General features: G+C 39.2%; 1 protein-coding gene across 9 annotated transcripts in view; it reads left to right on the top strand.

Annotated features, from left to right (window-relative positions):
- The first annotated feature begins 1,065 nt into the window (after positions 1–1,065).
- Positions 1,066–24,246, top strand: part of KLHL8 (kelch like family member 8) — an 87,244-nt gene continuing 64,063 nt past the window's right edge. For 2 of the 9 annotated variants that reach the window (XM_015471709.3, XM_059887804.1), the window contains exon 1: positions 1,121–1,249. The gene's annotated coding sequence lies outside the window, so the exon portion shown is untranslated. The other 7 variants (XR_009494940.1, XM_059887803.1, XM_059887801.1 and 4 more) reach the window with 7 other exon arrangements.

Below are 24,246 nucleotides of genomic sequence, written 5' to 3'. Positions count from 1 at the left end.
AATGGAAAAGTGATTTTTTTCGCCCCTAGAATTGAAATTTCAAATAGTTACCTTGGGGTTTTTACATAAGATGCAATTTTTTTTCTAAAGGCTCTTTTCTAGCTAAATCAATCGAAACCTATATTAATATTTATACATGTATCAGGATTGAATTTATTCTGAAATAGATTCCTAGGGTTGTGAAAGCTAGAGCTTGCTCTAACAAAAGATTTTAGCCTTCAAATTTTTTTTTCTTTGCTCGCTCATCTATCCCCTCCAACATTTCATTGAGTTTATAGAAAAATTAGTTGATTTCAACATCATTTTCACTTGCAATGGTTTTTAGCAGTGAGTGCTCAGGTCGATCAACTGCTTCCTTGGTCTTACAAACTATGCTATGCTATGCTAAGTCACTTCAGTCGTGTCCGACTCTGTGCGACTCCACAGACGGCAGCCCACCAGGCTCCGCCGTCCCTGGGATTCTCCAGGCAAGAACGCTGGAGTGGGCTGCCATTTCCTTCTCCAATGCATGAAAGTGAAAGGTGAAAGTGAAGTCGCTCAGTCCTGTCCAACTCTTAGCGACCCCATGGATTGCAGCCTAACAGGCTCCTCCGCCCATGGGATTTTCCAAGCAAGAGTACTGGAGTGGGATGCCTACAAACTATGGGTAAGTAGTTATATAAACACCAGGTGTTTTGTATCAATATATCTCTTTTGCAGAGCCTGTGGAGAAATTGCCAGGAACAAAAGTAGACCCTTTTTTCCTTCTTTAAACGACAGAAACCCTAAGAACCTTCACCATGAGCGAGACGGGACTTATGGTACAGCCACAAAAGAGAAGAAACGGATAACTTCGGAGATTAATCATGCGGTGGCCTATCTGAACCTGTGTTTTGAGGACGCCAGTCAGGCCCCGCCAGCTGTCCCCAGCATCAGGAAGGACAACACTCCCCAGCTGGCTGAAAACTCCCGCCGCCCGCGCCCGAGCCGGGCTCGGAGAGCACGCGGGGCGGGGGCGGTCCCCGGCAGGAGGTAATTGGAAACCACACTACCCAGAGTGCTGTGCGCAGGCGCGGGCGAGAGGACGCCGGGCGCCGGCTGGGCTCGGCGAGGCCGCGCACAGGGGCGCGCGTTCGTCGGGTGCTCGCGCGGGGCCGGTGCTGCGCCGTCCGGGGCTGCAGGAACCTGGCAGCGCGGCTGCATCCTTGGCGAGGCCCGGGACGGGGGCGGGGGTGGGGAACCGAGCGGAGGGAACCAGCCGAGGACTGAGGTAACCGGGCTTTCGTCCCCCGCCCCCCCCCCAACTCCCTCTTTTCTTTGTGCGGTGCTGTCCGCTCGTGCGAAGTCCTCCGTCACCTCAGCCCCAAGCCCAAATCGTAGCGCCGCCCGGGCTCGCGCCTGTGGCGGAGAAACTCCCCGAGTCCTGCACGCAGGAACCCAAACTCCCCTGCCGGGAGGGTTTGGACCCCTTCAGCCGCTGCGCGGTTTCTGTCGCCCCTTCCCCCGTTTGTGGCGAGAGGCAAGGCGCGGGGTGGGGGGTAGTCGCGTTCCTCGAAGGGAACCCCGGTCTCCGACTCCCTCAGCCTGGCTCGTTCCTCAGGGTCTTTCGAAGAAGAGAGAGGCGGGCAGGTGCTTCGCGGGGTCCGGGCGAGGGCGGCATGTGGGGGCGGGGCGGGCCCGCGGACTGGGGCCCTGCGGTGAGGGACGCGCCGCCCGCGAGGGTCGGGGAGGCGGGCGCGGGTATCGGGGTCAGCCGCCGTCCGGGATGCTGGCCCTGGGGCCGTGCTGGCCGTCCGTCCGGAGGGTAACCCTCCGGGACTGGCCTGCCGGCGAGACTCATGACCCCGGGGGTCTGGCTGGCGTGTTCTGGGGGCTTGCAGCTCGCCTTAGGTGGAGACCCTGCGGGGGGCGGGGAGGTGTCGAAGAGTGCCTTGGAGTTTGAGAGCAGAAACTGCAGCCTCTTTCAAAACACGCCTCTGCTCAGTGGAGTTGTTTCACAGCCCGGGATGCCTGCTCTTTCCTCCTTTTCACGCACTTCTGGGCTTCGTTAGCCTGCTGGTTTCCCTGAGAGAGGCGATTTATCTCCATCCTTCGCGCTTTCTAGCCTGGGGCTGGTCCTTGACTGGATTTGACAGTCCTAGCGTTTGGATTGCCTGAGTTTGAAAAGGTTTTTGTTTTGTTTTGTTTTGGTATGTTTTCCCACCTGGCAATGTTAGATCGGGTGACTTTAAGTAGGCTATTGAACTTTTTTTGTCAGGATTCTTTTCCATCTGTATTAATAGCGTAACTATGCTTGGCCATTTTAGCTTATGCTTATGTTATACTGCTTCGGGAGGATTCTTTGAGAAAATGTTCTTGCAAGAAGCTAGGTTGACACAGGTGTTTTATCTGCTGGTTGCACTTTTGCTTTCTTTGCATTCCCCCTCTCCCCCCCTCCACCCCGGTGAGGTTAATTAATTGTTGGACTGTTGGTGTTCTTCATTCTCGTAGACCGAGGAAATTCTTTTCCTTCCTCTCCCTCCAGTGTTGATCCTGCCAGAGAGTAGTCTTGGGTAAGCAGAGGACCTCAGCTAAGCGGTGGGTTATTTCATTGGCTGCAGCTTTTCCTCCCCCTCCCTACGAGCACCCATTCTTTTGTCACTCATCCCGTGACCTACTTCAGACTTTAGTCGCTGTATATATCGCCTTTAAGATACAGAGAGTATGAACATAAATAAATATCAAAAGAAATTTCAGGATACCATACTCAGCTATTGCTTAACTTCATATTAACATTTCAAGTTGCCAATACTTTTAAAATCTTTTTAAAAACATTTATTTTTAATTGGAGTATAATTGCTTTGGGGCCTTCCTGGTGTCTCATCGGTAAAAAAAAAAAAAAATCTGCCTGCAATGCAGGAGGCGTGGGTTCCATCCCTGGGTGGGGAAGATCCCTAGAGAAGGAAGTGGCAACCTACTTCAGTATTCTTCCCTGGGAAATCCCATGGCCAAAGGAGCCTGGTGGGCTTCCTGGGGTCACAAAAGAGTCTGACACGACTTACTGACTAAAAAACAACAATAATTTCTTGACAATGTTATGCTGGTTTCTGCTGTACAACAGTGTGAAATCAGCTGTAAGTATGCGTATATCGCCTGCCTCCCACTCCTCTGGGTCATCACAGAGCATTTAGCTGAGTTTCCTATGCTATAAAGCAGCTTCCCACTATAGTGTGTATGTCAGTGTTGTTCTTAATTCATCCCCCTCTTCTTCCCCACCTCTGTCCACAAGTCTTTTCTCTGTGTCTTTATTCCTGCCCTATAAATAGGATCATCAGTATCATTTTTCTAGATTCTTTATAAAGCTGCTAATTCTTTTAACATTTGATAAGATTATTATTATTTTCTAAGATGGTAATATATTCTGTAATAATTGCACATTCTGTCTCCTGGCAGGAAATTTAATTCACAGCCACTGAAGATAATTTTTAAAAACATTGTTTCCTCACTTGTTAAGAAAGTCAGGTAGATATATTAGACTCCATATCCTTTATCAAAGTAGTTTATATTTAGAGGAATTTTAGGTTCATAGCAAATTTAAGTGGGAGGAACAGAGATTTCTCATATACACTCTGCCCTCATATGCTCCTGCCTTGCCCCATGTAAGCAGTCTCCCCCTCTATCAAAATCCCTACAGCAAAAAGGTAAATTTGTTAGTAACCTACATTGATATACCATTACCCAAAGTTCAGAGTTTACATTAAGGTTCACTCTTGCCGTCTATTGAATATTCTGTGGATTTAGACAAATGACCTTTTTTCAAAAAATCAAGAACTCTAAAGAATTGTAGAGAACTGAAAATGGGTTTGTCATTTTGAAAAGATTAAAGGGACTATTTTGAATGTCCTAAAAATTAATTTCAAGAATTTTATGTTTTAAAACATTGGATATCTAAACTGGTTTTTTATATTTGAATTTTCAACAAAGGTTAATTATTTTTATATATTAAGAACTAAAGCGATGAGGAATAAGAAATACTTCATAGAAGTAACAAAACGTCATGTCTTTCAGTCCTAAAACTCATTAGCTTGACCATTTCTTCACTATTCTGAAAAACATGTTTTATGTTAACCAATGAAGGAAGAAGAGATGGAACATTTAGAATAGACATTTGGGGATTTCCCTGGTAGTCCAATGGCTAGGACTCTGCGCTCCCAAGGCAGGGAGCCCAGGGTTGATCCCTGGTCAGGGAATTAGATCCCACATGCTGCAACTGAGAGTTCCAATGTTGCCTCTAAAGATACCACATACTGCAGTTGAGACCCAGCATAGTTAAAGTATACTTTTTTTTAAACTGATGTCAGTATTCGGGATATAACTACACTAAAATGTGACCCATTAGGCTTTTTTTTGATCTGTTTTCTTTGTCTGAAAGCCTTTTGTGGAAACATCAAAATGTAATAATGAGCTGGAACTAGACAGTTCTGGGTTAGAATACCAGCTCTTAATTTGTTGGCTGTGTGCCCACGGCAGGTTATTTTCTGAACCTATTTCCTTAAATGTAAAAGGGGGTAAAATACTAATTTTTATAACAGGTGAAGTCATTTTAGAAACTGTAAGGCACTATCGTTTATTGATATCATTAGTCACATGTTGTATTTCAGAATGCTGTCAGTTTATTTTTTTGTTGAAAACTGCTTATGTAAGTACTATGAAACTTTTTTTTAAAGGCTATACAAGAGAATTCATTGTGAATAGTTTAGTTGATTCTTGTGAGTTAGAGGTAAAATTATGGAAGAGGGTCAAAGGGAAGAGAAAATTTCTACTTTGTCTCTGGTTCTTAACCTGGGTTTATGGATGTACCCATAAATGGTCTTCCAAGATTCTGTGAATTCTGTGTATATTTCTGTTTTTCTGGAGAGAAGACCCACAGCTTTCAATGTATGTTTAAAAGGAGTTCACTACCCCTTTTTTAAAAAAAATGGGAGTGTAATAGCTTTACAATGTTGTGTTAGTTTCTGTTGTACAACGAAGTGAATCAGGTATGTGTATACATATATTTCCTCCCTCTTAGACCTCCCATCCATCTAGATCATTGCTGAGCTTTCTGTGCTGTATAATAGCTTCCCACTAGCTATTGATACATGTAGTGTGTGCACACACACTATATATATAGTTATATATATATGCTACTCTCTCTCTATATATACATACATATATATATATATATATATATAATGCTACTCTCTCAATTCATCCCACCCTCCTCTTCCCCTCTGTGTATCCACATGTCAGTTTCCTATGTTCTGTGTCTCTATTCCTGCCCGGCTAATAAGTTCATCTGTATTGTTTTTCTAGATTCCACATACATGTGTTAATATACAATAATGTTCTTTCTGAGTTGTCAGAATGAGAACACTGTACGACAGACTCTAGGTTCATCTACATCTTTACAGATGACCCAACTGTGATCCTTTTTATGACTGAGTAATATTCTATTGTATATATGTATCTTCTTTATCCATTCATATGTCGATGGACATTTAGGTTGCTTCCATGTCCTGGCTGTTGTAAATAGTGCTGCAGTGAGCATTGGGGTACATGTGTCTTTTTGAATGATGGTTTTGTAATCTATTCTGTAATAATTGCGCATTCTGTATCCTGTCAGGAAATTTAATTCACAGCCACTGAGGGTAATTTTTAAAAACACTATTTCCTCATTTCTTAAAAAGAAAGTGAAGAAGATATATTATACTCCACACCCTTTATCAAAATACGTTTAGAGCAATTTTAGGTTTATTGCAAATTAAGTAGGGGAACAGAGATTTCATATACCCTCTGCCCTCATATGCCCCCTGCTTTGCCCCATATATGCACAGTCTTCCCACTATCAAAATCCCCACACCAAAAAGGTACATTTGTTACAGTCAGTGAACCTACAATGATATACCTTTACCCAAAGTCTAGAGTTTTACATTAAGGTTCACTCTTAGTGTCTGTTGTATATTGTGTGGATTTAGACAAATGACCCTTTTTCAAAAAAAAAAGAACTCTTAAAGAGTTAGAACTGAAAATGGGTTTGTCATTTTGAAAAGATTAAAGGGACTATTTTGAATGTTGGGATTCTCTGGGCAAAAATACTGGCGTGGGTTGCCATTTCCTTCTCCAGAGGATCTTCCCAACCCAGGGATCGAACCTGAGTCTCCCGCATTGCAGGCAGACTCTTTACCATCTGAGTCACTGTGGAAGCCCCCAAATTAATTTCAAATGGCTTTTGTGTATTAAAACATCGGATATTTAAACTGGTTTCTTATATTTGAATTTTCAACAAAGGTTAATTATTTTTATATATTGAGAACTAGAGAGATGAAGGAGAATAAATGCCTCTTAGAATAACAAAATGCCCTATTTTTCAGTCCTAAAACTCCTTAGCTTGACCATTTCTTCACTTTTCTGAGAAATATGTTTTTGTGTTAACCAGTGAAGGAAGAATAAATGGAACATTTAAAATACACATTTTTTTTACACTAATGTCAATATTCAAGATATAACCATATAAAATGTGACCCATTAGGTTTGTTTTTTTTTTATTTATTTGTCTGAAGGGCTTTTGTGGAAGCATCAGAATATAATAATGTATTGAACTCAGTTCTGAAACTAGACAACTCTGGTTTAGAATATCAGCTTTTCACTTTTGGCTGTGTGAACCAAAAATGGTCTTCCAAGAATCTGAATTCTGTGTGTACTTGTGTTTTTTCCTGGGGAGAAGAACCAAAGCTTTCAACATACGTTTAAAAGGAGTTCACAACCTTTTTTAACAGAACCATTTAGATAACAACCATTAGCTTCAGTTATCTAGGTTTCTGTACTAGATTTTTTGCATATTATTTTCAAAATTAGTGTTTTTGAGAAAAAGTGAACAGAATTGTGTGTGTGTGTATGCAGATAATTTTTGAAGCACTGCGAATGCCTGTTTTTCTTCTAGAACTGGCGGTTGATATTTTTGATGTAGTATGTTGATAGCAGTCAAAGTACTGCTGCTTACACCTGGAGTACATACCACTGATTGATCCATTACTGTTAGTGAGTTAATTTCCACGCCTCCCTCCACCCCTCTAGTGTTGATGGGCAGCAGACTGCGTGGCGAAGCATGCACCCTAGTACCATCCAGCACATTGGAATAGTATTTTGAAATGTTAAAAGATAACTTGGTTTGTTTATCCTAAAATCTAGATTTTTTTTTTCTTTTCTCAACAAAATACTAAAATGCTAATGAAAATTAAGTATTTTTTCTTCCAAGCTAGGTGATGATATTTATATTGTATATTTCTGGTGTGATATTTCATCTTATATAACACAGAGTATGAAGTTCTATTGAATCCTAATTGATGATCATTTTAAGGTTCAGCACTGCTAGTTTGGAAAGAATATGAAATTTATAATCAGCTTATGTAGATTAGATGGTGATTTGTGATTTTAATTATGACATTTAAAATTGATATTATTTGCATTTTGTGAATTTCAGAAGTATGTTAGAGTTCTAAGATTGAGTTCATTCTTGTAATAGAGTTTGGAAGTAAGCTACATCAAACTGCCCTATTTTCTTTGTTAGTGATAGGTTGCTGAACTATAGGGCTTTACAGTGTGAAGCCAACTTCTGTTTCTGGGTCAATTACTGGTAGCAGTCACAAGGTCTAAAGACTGAGATGGATCAAGTGATGGTATACCAACTTATGAATGAATCTGTTCAGTGGAGTAATGTGTTTTTGTCTTTTTGAGTTTTCTTTTTTCTTTGATATTGGTATTTTCATTTGACATCTGAATGCTTTTTCACAGTTCAAGGTTTTAAATAAATAGTTGGGAATTTATAGACTAGTCTACAAATTAGTAGCAGAATTGTGTTCAACTCTCTAGACTTGCACTTTTTATAAAATCTGAGAGGTCTGTATAGATCTCAAAGATCAATTAGAGGTGAATGTCAGCATTTGCATAGTACCACATATATATATTTGTCACTATGCTGCATCTTTTGTTATTTTATTGCAGAGGATTGCTTATTTCTTGAATAATGAAAGTGTGAGTTTAATTAATTAGAAATGGAAAACAAAAGAATCATTTTAGCAAAAATTTTACCTGTGGAAATACTGTCACATTAAAAAGATCAGTGTTTTTATAAGGGAAAAGAATCTGAAAAAGAAAAACATGTAACTGAGTCACTTTGCTCTTCACCTGAAACTAACACAACATTGTATATTCACTAAAGGTCAGTGATTTTATGTGTATTTTCTTACTCTTAAACTTTAACAATATTAAAAAACATTTTCTCTCTGGGGAGAATATTATATCCATATTGTGGTTCCATAATCTAAACATACCATGCAAGATGTACAAAGACAGAATTAATGCTGTCTTCAGCCTCCTGTTAAGAGTTTTGGCTGTACAGTCATGCATGCCTGTGTTGAGACCTAGGCATTGCCACTTAATACGCTGTGTGACCTTGGGTAGGTTTCTTAACGTCTCTGAGCCTTATTAGCAACAGCTATAAATATAGTAATAATACTGCTTTGAATTATCCTGAGGATTGAATAAATGTGAAATATCTTAACTCAAATAATAGAACTTGCTTATATAGCTTATGTGCCAGACAGTTTATTAACTCATTTAGTCCTTGTAACAATCTTAAGAAGTTTGTATTGCTGCTTTCCTCATTTTTACAGGTGAAGAAACTGAGGCTAATAAAAGATTATGTAACCTAACCAGAGTCATAGTCATACATGCAAAGTAGATAGTAAGTACTCAGCTAATGCTGACTGTTGTATCCAGGGGTCCCCAACCTCCAGGCCTCAGACCAGTACCTGCTGTCCGATCAGTGCCAGAATTAAATTAAAGTGTACAATAAATGTAATGCACTTGAGTCATCCTGAAACCACCCTGTTTCCAGTTCATGGAAAAAATTGTCTTCCATGAAACTGGTTCCTGGTGCCAAAAATGGTTGGGGACTACTGGTTGTATCGATAGTTTTTTTTTTTTTTTAAAGAAAGGCTTAGAGCAATATAACCAGTTCTCATCTTTTGCTATAGTGCAAAATGCATCTGAATGTAGATCACTATATAGCATATTGTATTTCTTTGCTGGAAAAAATGTTGATTGGAGGATTGTGTTCCTCACCGAGGACTGAGGATCACATAATTTATAAAAGTAATAGTGTCAGTTTATTGAATGCTTACTGTGAACTAGATACAGGGCTAAGAATTAATACATTACATATATTACTTCATTTATTCTTCACAGTAGTCTTTAACAGTACGCTCAGAGTGGTTTTAAGTAACTTGCCTAAGGTTATACAGCTAATGGGACTCTGAAAACTGGCTCTTAAGTCTGCTATTAACTGCTAGTTTTTGTGCCTTGTGTTAAATACAACTATAGTTTTCTCTAAAAAAAAAGGCAACAAGTTAGTTTTAAATAGAAAAAAAGTACTTGCATAGTTTAGAACTAGAAGTACACAGGCTCTCTGTATCCGCAGATTCCATATATGTAAATTCGAGGAAACTCGGATGAAAACATTCAGGGAAAAAAAAATTCCAGAAAATTCCAAAAAGCAAAACTTGAATTACCTGCACACTGGTGACTTATTTACATAGCATTTACATGGTATAGTTGTTTATTGTTCAGTTGCTAAGATATGTTTGACTGTTTGCAACCCCAGAGAGGATTTAAAGTAAATGAGAGGAGGTTGTACAAGGTTATATGCAAATACCATGCATGCCATTTATGTAAGGGACTTAAGCATCCTTGATTTTGGTATGAAGGGCTGTGTCCTGGAACTAATGCCCCAGGATACTAGGGGACAGCTGTAAACAGTGATTACCCAAATCTGTGGTCTCTTAGGCCAAGCCTAGCTTGCTGCTGGTTTTGTAAAGTTTTATTGGAACACAGCTACTCTCATTACTTTATGTATTTATCTGTGGGTGCTTTCCTACTGCACTGGCATGGTTGAGTAGTTGTGACAGAGTCTGGATGGTGCATAAAGCCTGAAATATTTACTGTCTGGCCCTTTATAGGAAAAGATGCTGACCCCTGACCTAGACCAACACTGTTCTTTTATAAATGAAGAAACTGAGACGTGAGAGATTAGGTAACTTCCCAGTAATGCAGCTAGTTAAAATCCAGTTCCCCTAATACCTCCCTCACTGTTTTTTCCCCTATACCATGCTACTTCTTAAGCCTTATAAAATCAACAAGTGTATCATATGATTGTTATATGAGGGACTGTAAAGTACTCTGAAATATTATTATATATAAGAATATTTAACCTAGTTAAAACAGACATGCTAGCTATAGTAAGAGGAAATATTTGGTCATTTTTCTTAGAATTTGAAGAGCTTTGGGAATATACTTTGTATGGCCCATGCCTTAAAGGTCTATGGCTAGTTTTAAACTTACATTTTCTTATTTTACTCCATAAATTTCTCTGTAACCAAAAAAAAGAGGCTGTAGAATTTATTCATTAATTGGTTTGAAAACAGCAGTTCAAGTTAGAAGCATATCACATATACATTTTTAAAAAGATCGTATAATTTGTACCTAGTTTTTTTTGCTTACTAGTACTTTATCCGTGGCCATTTTTAAGCACTGAGGTGATGTGATCAGATTTGAATTTGGGGATGATAACTTGCAGCAGTAACAAGGATGTGAGAGAAGAGGCTGTGGGGAGGCTGTGAGATGATGGGGCCTGTGAGTGAAGTGCTGTGGCTAGAGAAGCAAGGCCAACAGTATGAGGAGAAGTTAGGGAGTAGAGTTATAACCTAGTTATGAAACTAGATTATAGTTGGATAAGTGGAATGGGAGCTTTGAGTACATATAAGCTATTGCATTTTTAATGGGGAGCCTTCTTGATCACCAAGGCTAGTTTAGATTCTCCCATGTTACCCAGTGTATCTCCCTACTATTGCCTTAACCGCAGTATTGTGACCACTTGTTTGTGTCCCAAAGGGATGACTCAAGCTCCTTAATAGTAGGAATTACGTCTTATTCATCTTTTTTGGGGGAGCGGGGGACTTATTTTAGGTAACTTAAAAAATTAGATTATGCTTGTGCATAAATTTTTTTTTCCTTTTGGAGGAGGGCATGGCAACCCACTCCAGTATTCTTGCCTGGAGAATCCTATGGACAGAGGAGCCCCGGGGGGCTACAGTCCACAGGGTTGCAAAGAGTCAGACACGACTGAAGTGACTTAGCAGGCGTATTTTTTTTTTTTTTTAAGGAAAATATAAGAGATAGACCGGATAAGGTATTCCTGAATTTCTTCATATTTAGGGTCTGGCTCTTGCAGCATTTTAAGAAGTCTTGTTTTTTCCATACATTACAACCTCCTAGTCCATCTACAACATGGATGATGCAACCTTCCGTTAGCGTGCTGTATCATCTGCTGAGGGGTTTTCTTTTAGGCCACCAGCACCATCCTTCTAATTTTGGAGCAAGTACTTCTTGGTGTGTAATGCATGTTATTTTTGCATGTATCTTGGTAGCAAAATGTAATTCAACCTCACCTATTCTGACTGCTTTTCTTGAGCCCCTTTAAATAATTTTCTTCAGACACTATAGTGAAAACTAGTTTGTGAATCAGTACCTTGGTAAAGACAACAGAAATGAATGACTAGAAAAGTGAAATTTAAAAAGATACACAAAATGCAAACTTCAATTTTTATGAAATTCAACAGACATACAATTATTGTCAAATACAACTTTGTTCTAAGAGTTTCTAGGCACTTGATTTTTGTACCTACCTCGTTGAAGTGTGTTTAAAAAAAAATACGGACCAGACCCACTTTGAATAGCACTGCTCTAACGCCCTTTTTTGTTGCTTTGCGTGTTCACCTGTGAATTTCCAAAACCTGCAATATAACATCTGATGACTGACTGAATGATTAAATATAAGGCGAATGGTATTTATCCTTAACACTGACAGTGTTTGGGTTTTTTTGTGAAATGTTATAAAATCATATGACCAGTATATATCATATCCTTTAGTATATATATATGTGTGTGTGTGTGTGTGTGTTGGCTTATGTGTTTATCTTGTTAAGACAAAAGGAGTTCCCAAACTCCTAAGAGAAGACTGATTCTCATATAGCCATGGTAACAATTAGTCATCAGAACCAGTTTGAAATTGGCTTACTTAATAAATGACAGTTCTTTAGCGTTGGTTTTAAGTCTGTTTAATGAATCAGTAACAACGTAGTGAATAAGATTTTGCAAGCCTCTGAAAGCTCACCAGCCACTAAGCACCACACTCCCTTCCAAGCTGAGATTAGCGGTGTGCTCTACTCAGAGTGTGCTTGACCAGCAGGGCTCTCACTGGAGTATATAATAATTCTTACTTAGCTTTGTGTTTTGTTTCATATATTGAATGGGAAGTATCCCAATTTTGGACGCTTGGAAACAAATTATTGGTGAATTAATTTTTTAGTAGACTTCGTTTTTATTCAGATAATTATCATTTGTTATTTGAGTACAACCCTGTGACTTTTCTGACATTCTTAAGTAAAAATAATAATAGAGACTCTTTAAGAGTTCACAAATGTAGTTCACGAATTAGATAAAATTCAAGTCCTTTTTAAAGCAAGTTATTTTATACTAGACTTTTAAACTATTATGATTGTAATAAATGCAGTGGTCTAAATCAAACAGGCAATGATTATGGGTAGTGGAACTGGAGTAGAATGCCTTTTTAATAAAACAGACCTTAAAATAGAAACATCTTACAAAATATTCAGTATAGTGAAAATGTTGTTTAGGGATCCTGAAAATGACAGTAGTGTTTAACAAGCAGACATAACAAATAACAATTGTCTCTAATATATGCTAAGAAAAACGTTTTTTTGTAAGTCATAGTAGTAAATTTTTGGAAGTTATTTGTATCTTTAATGAGTAGGAACTACTGAAGCTTGTCAATTCAGTTTGTCAAAGAAGCAGATTCTCCTTTAATTATTGGCACAATATATTTTCTTCTGGATCATCTGATTCAAAATTTAAAATCTTGGTGCACAGCAACTAGAGAGTAGCTCCCGCTTCTTGCAGCTAGAGAAAGCCCATGCACAGCAACAAAGACCCAGGGCACCCATAAATAAATGAAATTAAAATTTTTTAAATCTCTGCTATTTGCTTTTGTTAAAAAAAAAAAAAAGAGGAAATAATGAGTGTAGCTTAATTTTTTCTGACTTAAAAGTTAAAAAATGAATTTAACATATTAATCTTTGTAATGAAATAATTGAAAAATGTCTTTGCTAAGTGACATCCTTTGTGATTATTGTTAAAATAATACATCCAGAATTCAGGGTTAAAGTAATTTAATTATATGTTGATTTAGATAATAGAAAAAGAGTCTCCAGGGTTCATAACTATTCTGTTTGTTTGGAAAGTATTTTTAGTACCTCTGCTAACTGTATGCTGTGCTCAACATGGGCCTAGTAGAAGTGAGTAGAAATTGCCTATGTTTTGCGGACTTAGTGTTACTGGAAATACTAATAGTAATCAGGCAATTATTACAAGTATTATAAATTTGAATAAAGGTTGAGTATGGTATAACAACAGACTGGTTCCAAATAGGAAAAGGAGTTCGTCAAGGCTGTATATTGTCACCCTGTTTATTTAACTTACATGCAGAGTACATCATGAGAAACTCTGGACTGGAAGAAACACAAGCTAGAATCAAGATTGCCGGGAGAAATATCAATAACCTTAGATATGGAAATGACACCACCCTTATGGCAAAAAGTGAAGAGGAACTCAAAAGCCTCTGGATGAAAGTGAAAGTGGAGAGTGAAAAAGTTGGCTTAAAGCTCAACATTCAGAAAACGAAGATCATGGCATCTGGTCCCATCACTTCATGGGAAATAGATGGGGAAACAGTGGAAACAGTGTCAGACTTTATTTTTCTGGGCTCCTAAATCACTGCAGATGGTGACTGTAGCCATGAAATTAAAAGACGCTTACTCCTTGGAAGGAAAGTTATGACCAACCTAGATAGCATATTCAAAAGCAGAGACATTACTTTGCCAACAAAGGTTCATCTAGTCAAGGCTCTGGTTTTTCCTGTGGTCATGTATGGATGTGAGAGTTGGACTGTGAAGAAGGTTGAGCACCGAAGAATTGATGCTTTTGAACTGTGATGTTGGAGAAGACTCTTCAGAGTCCCTTGGATTGCAAGGAGATCCAACCAGTCCATTCTGAAGGAGATCAGCCCTGGGATTTCTTTGGAAGGAATGATGCTAAAGCTGAAACTCCAGTACTTTGGCCACCTCATGTGAAGAGTTAACTCATTGGAAAAGACTCTGATGCTGGGAGGGATTGGGGGCAGGAGGAGAAGGGGACGACAGAGGATGAGATGGCTGGATGGTATCACTGACTCGATGGACGTGAGTCTGAGTGAACTCCGGGAGTTTGTGATGGACAGGGAGGCCTGGCGTGCTGCGATTCATGGGGTCGCAAAGAGTTGGACACGACTGAGCAACTGATCTGATCTGATCTGATGGTATAATCTGCTTTATAAATACAATGAAAAAGATATTCATTTGTTACAGGAGCACAGAGGAAGTACACCCAATCCAGGCTAAGAATAAGGGAGATTTTTTTAGGGCCTTTTTGAGCAAATAAACCTGAGTTGAGTCTTATAAAAATGAGTTAAGAGTCAGCTGGGAAGGATGGATGTTGCTTTAAGGGCATTTCAAAATGAGAAGATAGCCTGAACAAAGACAGAAAGATAGCATGAAGTGTGTAGAGAATTATATGCAGTCAGGTTTTTCTCTGCACAACATAAGGTGGGGTTTACCATCTTATTTCACAAATATACACGTTAATTTTGATAAATACACATTCTCTGTCAACTTTAAGATGTGGCTCTGAAATCAGAAACCACTGTAAAATAAAATACTTTCTATCATTTAAAGTCTTCATCTAACTGAATTGTAAAGAGTACAAACCAAACTTATTTTAAGGAAGCTTGAGTCTCCTAGCACTGTTGCTGCCTGTAGTAGGTACTGCATCAGTAACTGTATAGCTCTGAGTTGTCTTTAGAGGTGCTTTCAGTCGAAGTGCTTCTCTTGTCATGGAGCACAGGCTCTAGAGTGCACAGGCTCAGTCGTTGATACTCGGGCTTAGTAGCCCTGTGGCATGTGGGATCTTAGTTCCCAGACCAGGGGTCAAACCTGTGTACCCTGCATTGGAAGGCAGATTCTTAACCACTGGACTACCAGAGAAGTCCTCAAAGTGCCATTTAGAATTCTTTCTACTAGTATAAATGCAAAGAAGTTTGAAAAACAGTATAAAGTGGACTGACTTATTACAGTTGTACCTTTATGCTTTTGCTGTAAGTCCTCTTTTCTCTGATTATTGCAAGTTGTTGTGTTTACATGTAAAAAAAAATACATTTTTGTTAGGTATTTTCTGCAGTGAATCAGTAAAACCTATGTTCTTCTTTTTGACGTACTTTAGTCTTCAGCTGTTGGTTGATATGACTTTATTGGCACTTAGAGGAACAAAAAAATGATCTTAACTTCCTACCTGTTTTAGTGCCATAATGTACCAGTGCTAAGTCACTTCAGTCATATCTGACTCTTTGCCACCCTATGAACCATAGCCTGCCAGTCTCCTCTGTCCATGGGATTCTCCAGACAAGAATACTGGAGTGGGTTGCCATGGCCTCCTCCAGGGGATCTTCCCAGCCCAGGAGATTGAACCCAAGTCTCTTACGTCTCCTGCATTGGCAGGCGGGTTCTTTACCATTAGTGCTACCTGGGAAGCCCCATAATGTACCAGAGTGTGATAGAAAAAGACTCTGTGGACCATCCCTCTTTTTTTCTGTTGTGTTTATAAACTCTTACATCACCAACTCAGTGGACATGAATTTGAGTAAACTCTGGGAGATAGTGAAGGACACTGAAGCCTTGGGTGCTACAGTCCATGGGGTCACAGAGTCGGACACGACTTAGCGACTGAACAACAAATATTTGGGGAAGGAGTATCTTTTTTTTCTTTCTAAGAGAATCTTAGGTACATTAAAAATAATTCTGGGTTAGAGTTTAGGTGGAGTTACACTTTAACTCATTACAAATTTGTGTTCTTTAAAGAACTTAGCTGACTGATGAGACTTATAGAGTGAAGTGTTTTACAGTAAATATTCTTTTCCTGTTCCTGGCTTCCTGTTCTATTATATATAACAAAATTTTTTAAAAATTCAAGACACTGGATTATTTAAATACACCATTAAAATTTTTTTTTTTTTTTGGCTACACCAGAGGTCTTGTGGGATCTTGGTTCTTCAACCAGGGATCGAACCTTCACCCCCTGCATTGGGAGCATGGAGTCTTAACCATTGGACCCCCAAGGAAGTCCCTAAAAAGACCATTTTAAAATAATTTGGTATGAAAGTTTTTGAGCTCTTGTCTCTTGCCCAAATCTAACATCAAATATAAAAGCAATTTTATGAAAATGAGTATTTGCTAATACCCTTTTGATAGAGCAGTCCTCTGACAAAGGAAATTATTTTATGACCATAATAAAACTTTCTACTAGACAGAGCTAGAGTAGTTTGATATAAGGGGGAAAATGTGTGATAGTTTTAAATTGAGTATATTTAAACCTAGTGAAGTTTAAATGAGATATTAATGATACCTACAGTCACAATACCCACTTAGGACATGAAATACAGTATGACAAAAGTTCTAGATGAAAGAAGACTCATGAGGCTAACCAGTAATGGAGAACTGACTCGGTTTTTTTAAATTTGGGTGAAAAAACACCCAGCCCACAAGAATCAGGTTAATTCAGTCACATATGATGCAAGCTCATGTGGGTAAGATAAATGGGTGTCTTTGAGACATAATCTCAGTTCACACTGTTAGGTAGATAAGTCTAAAACACAAGAGGAAGACAGTGAACAAACTAGAGAAGTACAGTCTATGTTCATAGAAGGGAGATCACGTCTTATTGGGAGAATTAGAGACGTCGTGGAAGAAACATTACTTAATAAACTAGGCCTTCACATCCTTTTGCATGCGGAGAAGCTTTGAGGGCTTGTGCATATACTTGAGGAAAGTGGAATAATGACATCTGTGAAATAGTAGAAGAATTAACTGAATCAGAACTGAACTGAAACCCTAGCTTCCACAATTTTCTACCTGTGTGACAGGGCAAGTCAGGGATGTTTAGGCCATCTGTAGTGTCGTGGATGTGCGTGCTAAGTCGCTTCAGTTTGTGTCCAACTCTGCGACGCTATGGACTGCCACCCGCCAGGCTCCTTTGTCCATGGAATTCTCCAGCCAAGAATACTGGAGTGGGTTACCATGCCCTCCTCCAGGAGATCCTCCCGACCCAGGGATCAAGCTCAGTGTCTCCTGCATTGGTAGGTTGGTTCTTTACCACTAGTGCCACTTCGTGATGCTTAAATGAGAGTATAGTCAGCCCTCTGTGTCTGTGGATTCTGTGTAAACGGAGGGCCAACTGTATTCTACCATTTTGTATAAGACACTTGAGCATCATCTGGTTTTAGTATCTGAGGGAGGTTCTTGAACTACTCCTCTGTGGATACTGAAGGACAGCTGTATCTGTAAGATTTCTGGGAAAATACGTGACACTCAGTGGTTTAGTAAGTAGTGTTTCCCCTTTTTCCTATTTTATGTCAAAACTTAGTGGAGGAAAAGATTGGAAGGTAGGCTGGAGTCAGAGCAAGAAGAGCCTTGAACGCCTGGATAAGCTGCTGAAATGCATAACATTAAGCAGCTTGGAAGTGACACAGCCACATAAGTCTGGTGGTCCTACGTAGATGTTTCGGGTTGGGATGGAGAGGCATAGTGACTGGTTAATGAAAGATGCAGGAGTCTGAATTAGAGTGCAGTGAAAGAGAGGAGAGTTTAGGGAGAGTAGGAAGAAAGACAAATGGGGGAGAGATTTTTCCCAAGTAGAAATCAGGGGAATTGAAATTAATAGGTTATGTAAATCAGAAAAGCAGTCAGATATGGCTCAGGTTTTTGAATGAGGGCAGCTGAAAAAATGGCATTGCCACTTGCAAAAGCAGAGGAATTAGAAAAAATAGCTGATTTTAGAGGGGAGAGGGTAGAGAATTTGACTTTTCATGTATTTTTTTGTTCTGTGATTCTCTTTCACTTGCGGTATGCTCTGAATCATAATGCAGGGATTAACAGCACAGACATTTGGAAAGTGTCCTGCTGGCTAAGTTTGAGTCCTGACTCTACCACTTAAAATTATTATATCCTTAGGGAATTGACCCTTTTGTCAGTATGTAGTGACACAACATAAAACTGCCCATCTAAACCATTTTTAAGTGTACAGTACATTAGTCTGTGTGGATCACAATCAAATGTGGAAAATTCTTCAAGAGATGGGAATACCAGACCACCTGACCTGCCTCTTGAGAAATCTATAAGCAGGTCATGAAGCAACAGTTAGAACTGGACATGGAACAGCAGACTGGTTCCAAATAGGAAAAGGAGTACGTCAAGGCTATATATTGTCACCCTGCTTATTTAACTTCTGTGCAGAGTACATCATGAGAAACGCTGGACTGGAAGAAGTACAAGCCGGAATCAAGATTGCCGGGAGAAATATCAATAACCTCAGATATGGAGATGACACCACCCTTATGGCAGAAAGTGAAGAGGAACTAAAGAGCCTCTTGTTGAAAGTGAAAGAGGAGAATGAAAAAGTTGGCTTAAAGCTCAACATTCGGCTTAAAGCTCAACATTCAGAAAACGAAGATCATGGCATCTGGTCCCATCACTTCATGGCAAATAGATGGGAAAACAGTGGCTGACTTTATTTTTCTGGGCTCCAAAATCACTGCAGATGGTGATCGCAGCCATGAAATTAAAAGATGCTTACTCCTTGGAAGAAAAGTTATGACCAACCTAGACAGCATATTAAAAACCAGAGACATTACTTTGCCAACAAAGGTCCATCTAGTCAAGGCTATGGTTTTTCCAGTGGTCATGTATGGATGTGAGAGTTGGACTGTGAAGAAGGCTGAGCGCCGAAGAATTGATGCTTTTGAACTGTGGTGTTGGAGAAGACTCTTGAGAGCCCCTTGTACTGTAGATGGAGATCCAACCAGTCCATCCTAAAGGAGCTCAGTCTTGGGTGTTCATTGGACGGACTGATGTTGAAGCTGAAACTCCAATACTTTGGCCACCTGATGCGAAGAGCTGACTCATTTGAAAAGACCCTGATGCTGGGAAAGACTGAGGGCAGGAGGAAAAGGGGACGACAGAGGATGAGATGGCTGGATGGCATCACCGACTCAATGGACATGAGTTTGGGTGAACTCCGGGAGTTGGTGGTGATGGACAGGGAGGCCTGGCGTTTATGGGGTCACAAAGAGTCGGACATGATTGAGCAACTGAACTGACTGACTGACATTAGTCTTAAAACACTATGTACACATTGTTGTGCAACACATTTCTGGAACTTTCCATCTTGCAAAACAGAAATACGTATATCTATTGAACAATAACTCTTCTTTTTCCCCACCCCTCCGCCTCTGACAAACACAGTTTATTTTTTTCATGAGCATATGACTACTTTAGATACCAAGGGGGAAGGTGGAAGAGGGTGGGATGAATTGGGAGATTGGGATCGACATATATACACTACTGTGTATGAAACACATAACTAAGGGGAACCTGCCGTATAGCACAGAGAACTACTCAGTGCTCTATGGTGACCTAAATGGGAAAGAAATCCAAAAAGAGGGGATCTATATGTATATTTATAGCTGTTTCATTTTGCTTTATAATAGAAACTAACACAACATTGTAAAGCAACTATACTGCAGTAAAAATTACGTTAACTATTATCTTATGGTTTCTGGGAGTGAGGAATCTGGATACAACTCATCTGGGTCCTCTGCTTAGGATTTCACAAGGCTGCAGTGAGCGTGCTGACCTGTGTTATCATGTGGAGGCTTAACTGTGAAACAGTCTACTTCCAAATTCATTTAGAAAGTTGGGATAATTTCTTTGCAGCAGTGTGACTGAGGACCCTAATGTTTTACTGACAGGTGGAGAACTCCCTCCGATCCTGGGGATTGCCTGTAGTTTCTTGCTGCAGGGTTCTCTATCCATGGCACTTGGCTCCTTAAAGGCTTGCAGGTGACCCTCTCACTTCAGTCTGTTCAATCTTATATAATGCAACATAATCAAGCGAGTGACACTTCATCACCTTTCCATGTTCTGTTGGTTAGAAGCAAGTCACAGGTGGGTCTTATCCTCAGGATTATATGAAAGCATGACTCATGGCGGGGGGTCACTGTTCTGTGTCCACCACAGTAACTTTAAGAAGATATTAATAACTATAATCTGTAATCTTACATTGAACATTTTGGTCCCTGTCAAAAGCTAGAAACAGTTGTTGATGCAATTAATAATAAAGAGGCTAATATAGGAAAAGACTAGTTAAGGTATTTATTGTTTGCAGAAACAACATAAAGTGAAGCTTCCATGCTAATAATACCAGTATTTGCAACATGGTTTATAATTTCATAAGTGCTTGTAAATCCATTATTGCATTTGATTTAATTTTTAGAATAGTCTTATGAAGTAGATAGATATACCTGTTTACAGATGAATAAGGTTAGCAGGGCCCTCAAAAAAAAAACCTCACACATAGCCAGTAAGTACATAATCACACATTTTAACTTAAAATCTCTTTGTTACTATCACTAAAGTAGAATGTAGCATAGAACTGTTCATGGTGTGAATACTCATCAAATATGCTTTGATAATAAGTAAATTTGACTTTATATAAATATAGTAAATTTGATATGAAAATAAATGAGATTTTATAATGCAAGTGTCTGTGTTTAGCAGCACTGTATCTCTAATCCTCAGAATATTTCTTTAAGATAAGTGGCTTCTCTGTTTCACAGATGAGATAACTAAAGTTTTAGCGGGTTGTCATTTGCCCAAGGTTATTCATTTGGTAAATGGTGGAACCGTGAGCTGACTTCAAAATGTAGCATAAGCCTGTTTCAGTCAAAATACCCTCTATTTTTGCTTTGCGTCACTGGATAAAGTCTTTAAAATTTCCAGTTTATAGCTTCTGTTTTTGGAGGTAGTGCATTCCATGTCTTAAAAGTAATGTGCTCTTGAATTGTTCTCAAATTAGATATTTTAAATCATTTTTTAAATTTATTTATTTATGGCTGTGCTGGGTTTTTGTTGCTGTGCTGGCTTTTCTCCAATGTGGCGAGCAGGGGCCACTCTCTAGTTGTGACGTGTGGGCTTCTCATTGAGGAGGCTTCCCTTGTGGGGAGAACAGGCTTCAGGCGTGTGGTCTCAGTAGTTGCCGCTCCCAGGCTTGAGAGCACAGGCTCAGTGGTCGTGGTGCACAGACCTAGTTGCTCCGTGGCATGTGGGATCTTCGTGGATCAGGGATCCAACCCACGTCTGCATCATTGGCCGGTGGATACTTTACCACTGAGCCACCAGGGAAACCCCTAGATTTTTTTTATTGTGGTAAAATACACATAGCATAATACTGTTTTTAAGCGTATGTTTCAGTGGTATTAAATACATTCACATTGTTAGGCCATCTCCACTACCATCCATCCCTGTAACTCTTTTCATCTTATAAAACTGAAACTCTGTACCCACTAAATAAGTCCCCATTCTCCTCTCCCCACAGCCCTTGGCAATAGTCATTATACTTTCTGTCTTTATGATTTCACTATTTGTATCTCATATAAATTGAATCATACAGTCTTTTATTTGACTTATCTCATTTATCTTTAATGTTCTTAAACGTTCATCCACATTGTAGCAGAATAATATATTTATACCACATTTTGCTTATCCATTTATTTGTTTGTGGACACTTGGACTGCTATAGTGAATAGTGCTGCTCTGAACATGGGTTGTAAATATCTCTTTAAGACCTTGCTTTCAGACTCACAAAAGGGAAAGGAGTAGGGAGGGATAAATTAGCAGGCTGGGATAACATATATATATATATATAAAATAGATAACCAGCAAGACATACTGTATAGCACAGGGACCTATGCCTAGGATTTTGTGTTCCTTTGGATGTATGTCCAGAAGTGGAATTGCTGCATGATCCAGTAGTTCTATTTTAGATTTTTTGAGGAACTACCACACTGTTTTCCACGGTGGCGGTACCATTTTACACTTCCACCAACCGTACACAAGGGTTTCAGTTTTCTGTTGCTCTTTGCCAACACTTGTGGGCTTTGGTTTCAGGGTAATGCTAGCCTCGTAGAACAAATGGGGAAGTGTTTCTTCCTCGTCAATTTTTTGGAAAAGTTTGAAAAGGAAGGTATTAGTTCTTCTTTAAATGTTTGGTAAAATGTACTGGTGAAGTCATAAGGTCCAGGGCTTTTATTTGTTGGGAGATTTTGATTACTGATCAGCCTCCTTACTAGTTATAGGCCATAGTTATAGAAATAGAAAACAGATTTTCTATTTCTTTGTAATTTAGTGTTGATAGGTTTTGTGTTTCTAGGGACTTGTCCTTTTCATCTAGGTTATCCAAGTTGTACAGTTCATAATTTTCTCTTACAGTGTTTTTTGATTCTTTAGAATCAGTAGGAATGTCCCCATTTTAATTTCTGGATATAGTGATTTGAGCCTTCTCTTTTTTCTTAGTCTATCTAGCTGAAGTTTTGTCAATTTTGTTTATCTTTTCGGAGAGCCAGCTTTTAGTTTGATCAGTTTTCCTCTGTTGTTTTTCTGTTCTCTATTTCATTTCTCTTTGCTCTAATCTTCATTATTTCCTTCCTTCTGCTAGGTTTGGGTTTAGTTTATTACTCTTTTTCTAGTTCCTGAAGTTTTAAAATTAGGTTGTTGATTTGAGATGTCTTTTTTTTCCCCCAAGTGTTTTAAAACTGTAAATTTCCCCTTGAGTGCTACTTTTGCTGCATCTCATGAGTTTAGCATGTTGTTTTCGTTTTCATTTGTCTCTAAGTATTTTCTAATTTCCCTGTGATTTCGTCTTTGATCCATCAGTTTACAATTATGTTAATTTCCACAATTTCATAAATTTTTCATTTTTCTGTTACTGATTTCTAAATTCATTGTGAAGTGATTAGAGAAGATACTTGGTGTGATACCTATCTTTTAAAATCTATTGAGTCTCAATTTATGGCCTAACATGTGGTCTCTTCTGGAAAATGTCCCATGTGCTTGCACTCAAGAAAAATGTGTATTCTGCTGTTGTTGAGTAGAGTATATGTTGAATTCTGAATATGTCTGTTAGATCTCATTGGTTTATTATGTTAAGTCTATTGAAATCTTCAACTATTAACTGTAGGACTATTTCTCCATTTCTTAGCTTTAGTTCCATATATCTTCATGACTTGTCATTAATACGTGCCTCTTGAGAAATTTGTTTGCAGGTCAGGAAGCAACAGTTAGAATGGACACTGGAACAACAGACTGGTTCCAAATAGGAAAAGGAGTACGTCAAGGCTGTATATTGTCACCCTGTTTATTTAACTTATATGCAGAGTACATCATGAGAAACGCTGGACTGGAAGAAACACAAGCCGGAATCAAGATTGCCAGGAGAAATATCAATGACCTCAGATATGCAGATGACACCACACTTATGGCAAAAAGTGAAGAGGAACTAAAAAGCCTCTTGATGAAAGTGGAGAGTGAAAAAGTTGGCTTAAAGCTCAACATTCAGAAAACGAAGATCATGGCATCCGGTCCCATCACTTCATGGCAAATAGATGGGGAAACAGTGGAAACAGTGTCAGACTTTATTTTTCTGGGCTCCAAAATCACTGCAGATGGTGACTGCAGCCATGAAATTAAAAGATGCTTACTCCTTGGAAGAAAAGTTATGACCAACCTAGATAGCATATTCAAAAGCAGAGACATTACTTTGCCAACAAAAGTTCGTCTAGTCAAGGCTATGGTTTTTCCTGTGGTCATGTATGGATGTGAGAGTTGGACTGTGAAGAAGGCTGAGCGCCAAAGAATTGATGCTTTTGAACTGTGGTGTTGGAGAAGACTCTTGAGAGTCCCTTGGACTGCAAGGAGATCCAACCAGTCCATTCTGAAGGAGATCAGCCCTGGGTGTTCTTTGGAAGGAATGATGCTAAAGCTGAAACTGCAGTACTTTGGCCACCTCATGCGAAGAGTTGACTCATTGGAAAAAACCCTGATTCTGGGAAGGATTGGGGGCAGGAGGAGAAGGGGACGACAGAGGATGAGATGGCTGGATGGCATCTCTGACTCGATGGACGTGAGTCTGAGT

The sequence above is a fragment of the Bos taurus genome, chromosome 6 (genome assembly GCF_002263795.3).
Source record: "Bos taurus isolate L1 Dominette 01449 registration number 42190680 breed Hereford chromosome 6, ARS-UCD2.0, whole genome shotgun sequence".
NCBI lineage: Eukaryota > Metazoa > Chordata > Mammalia > Artiodactyla > Bovidae > Bos > Bos taurus.
Note: the sequence above shows the minus strand (reverse complement) of the source record. Positions and strands in the feature narration are given on the sequence as shown.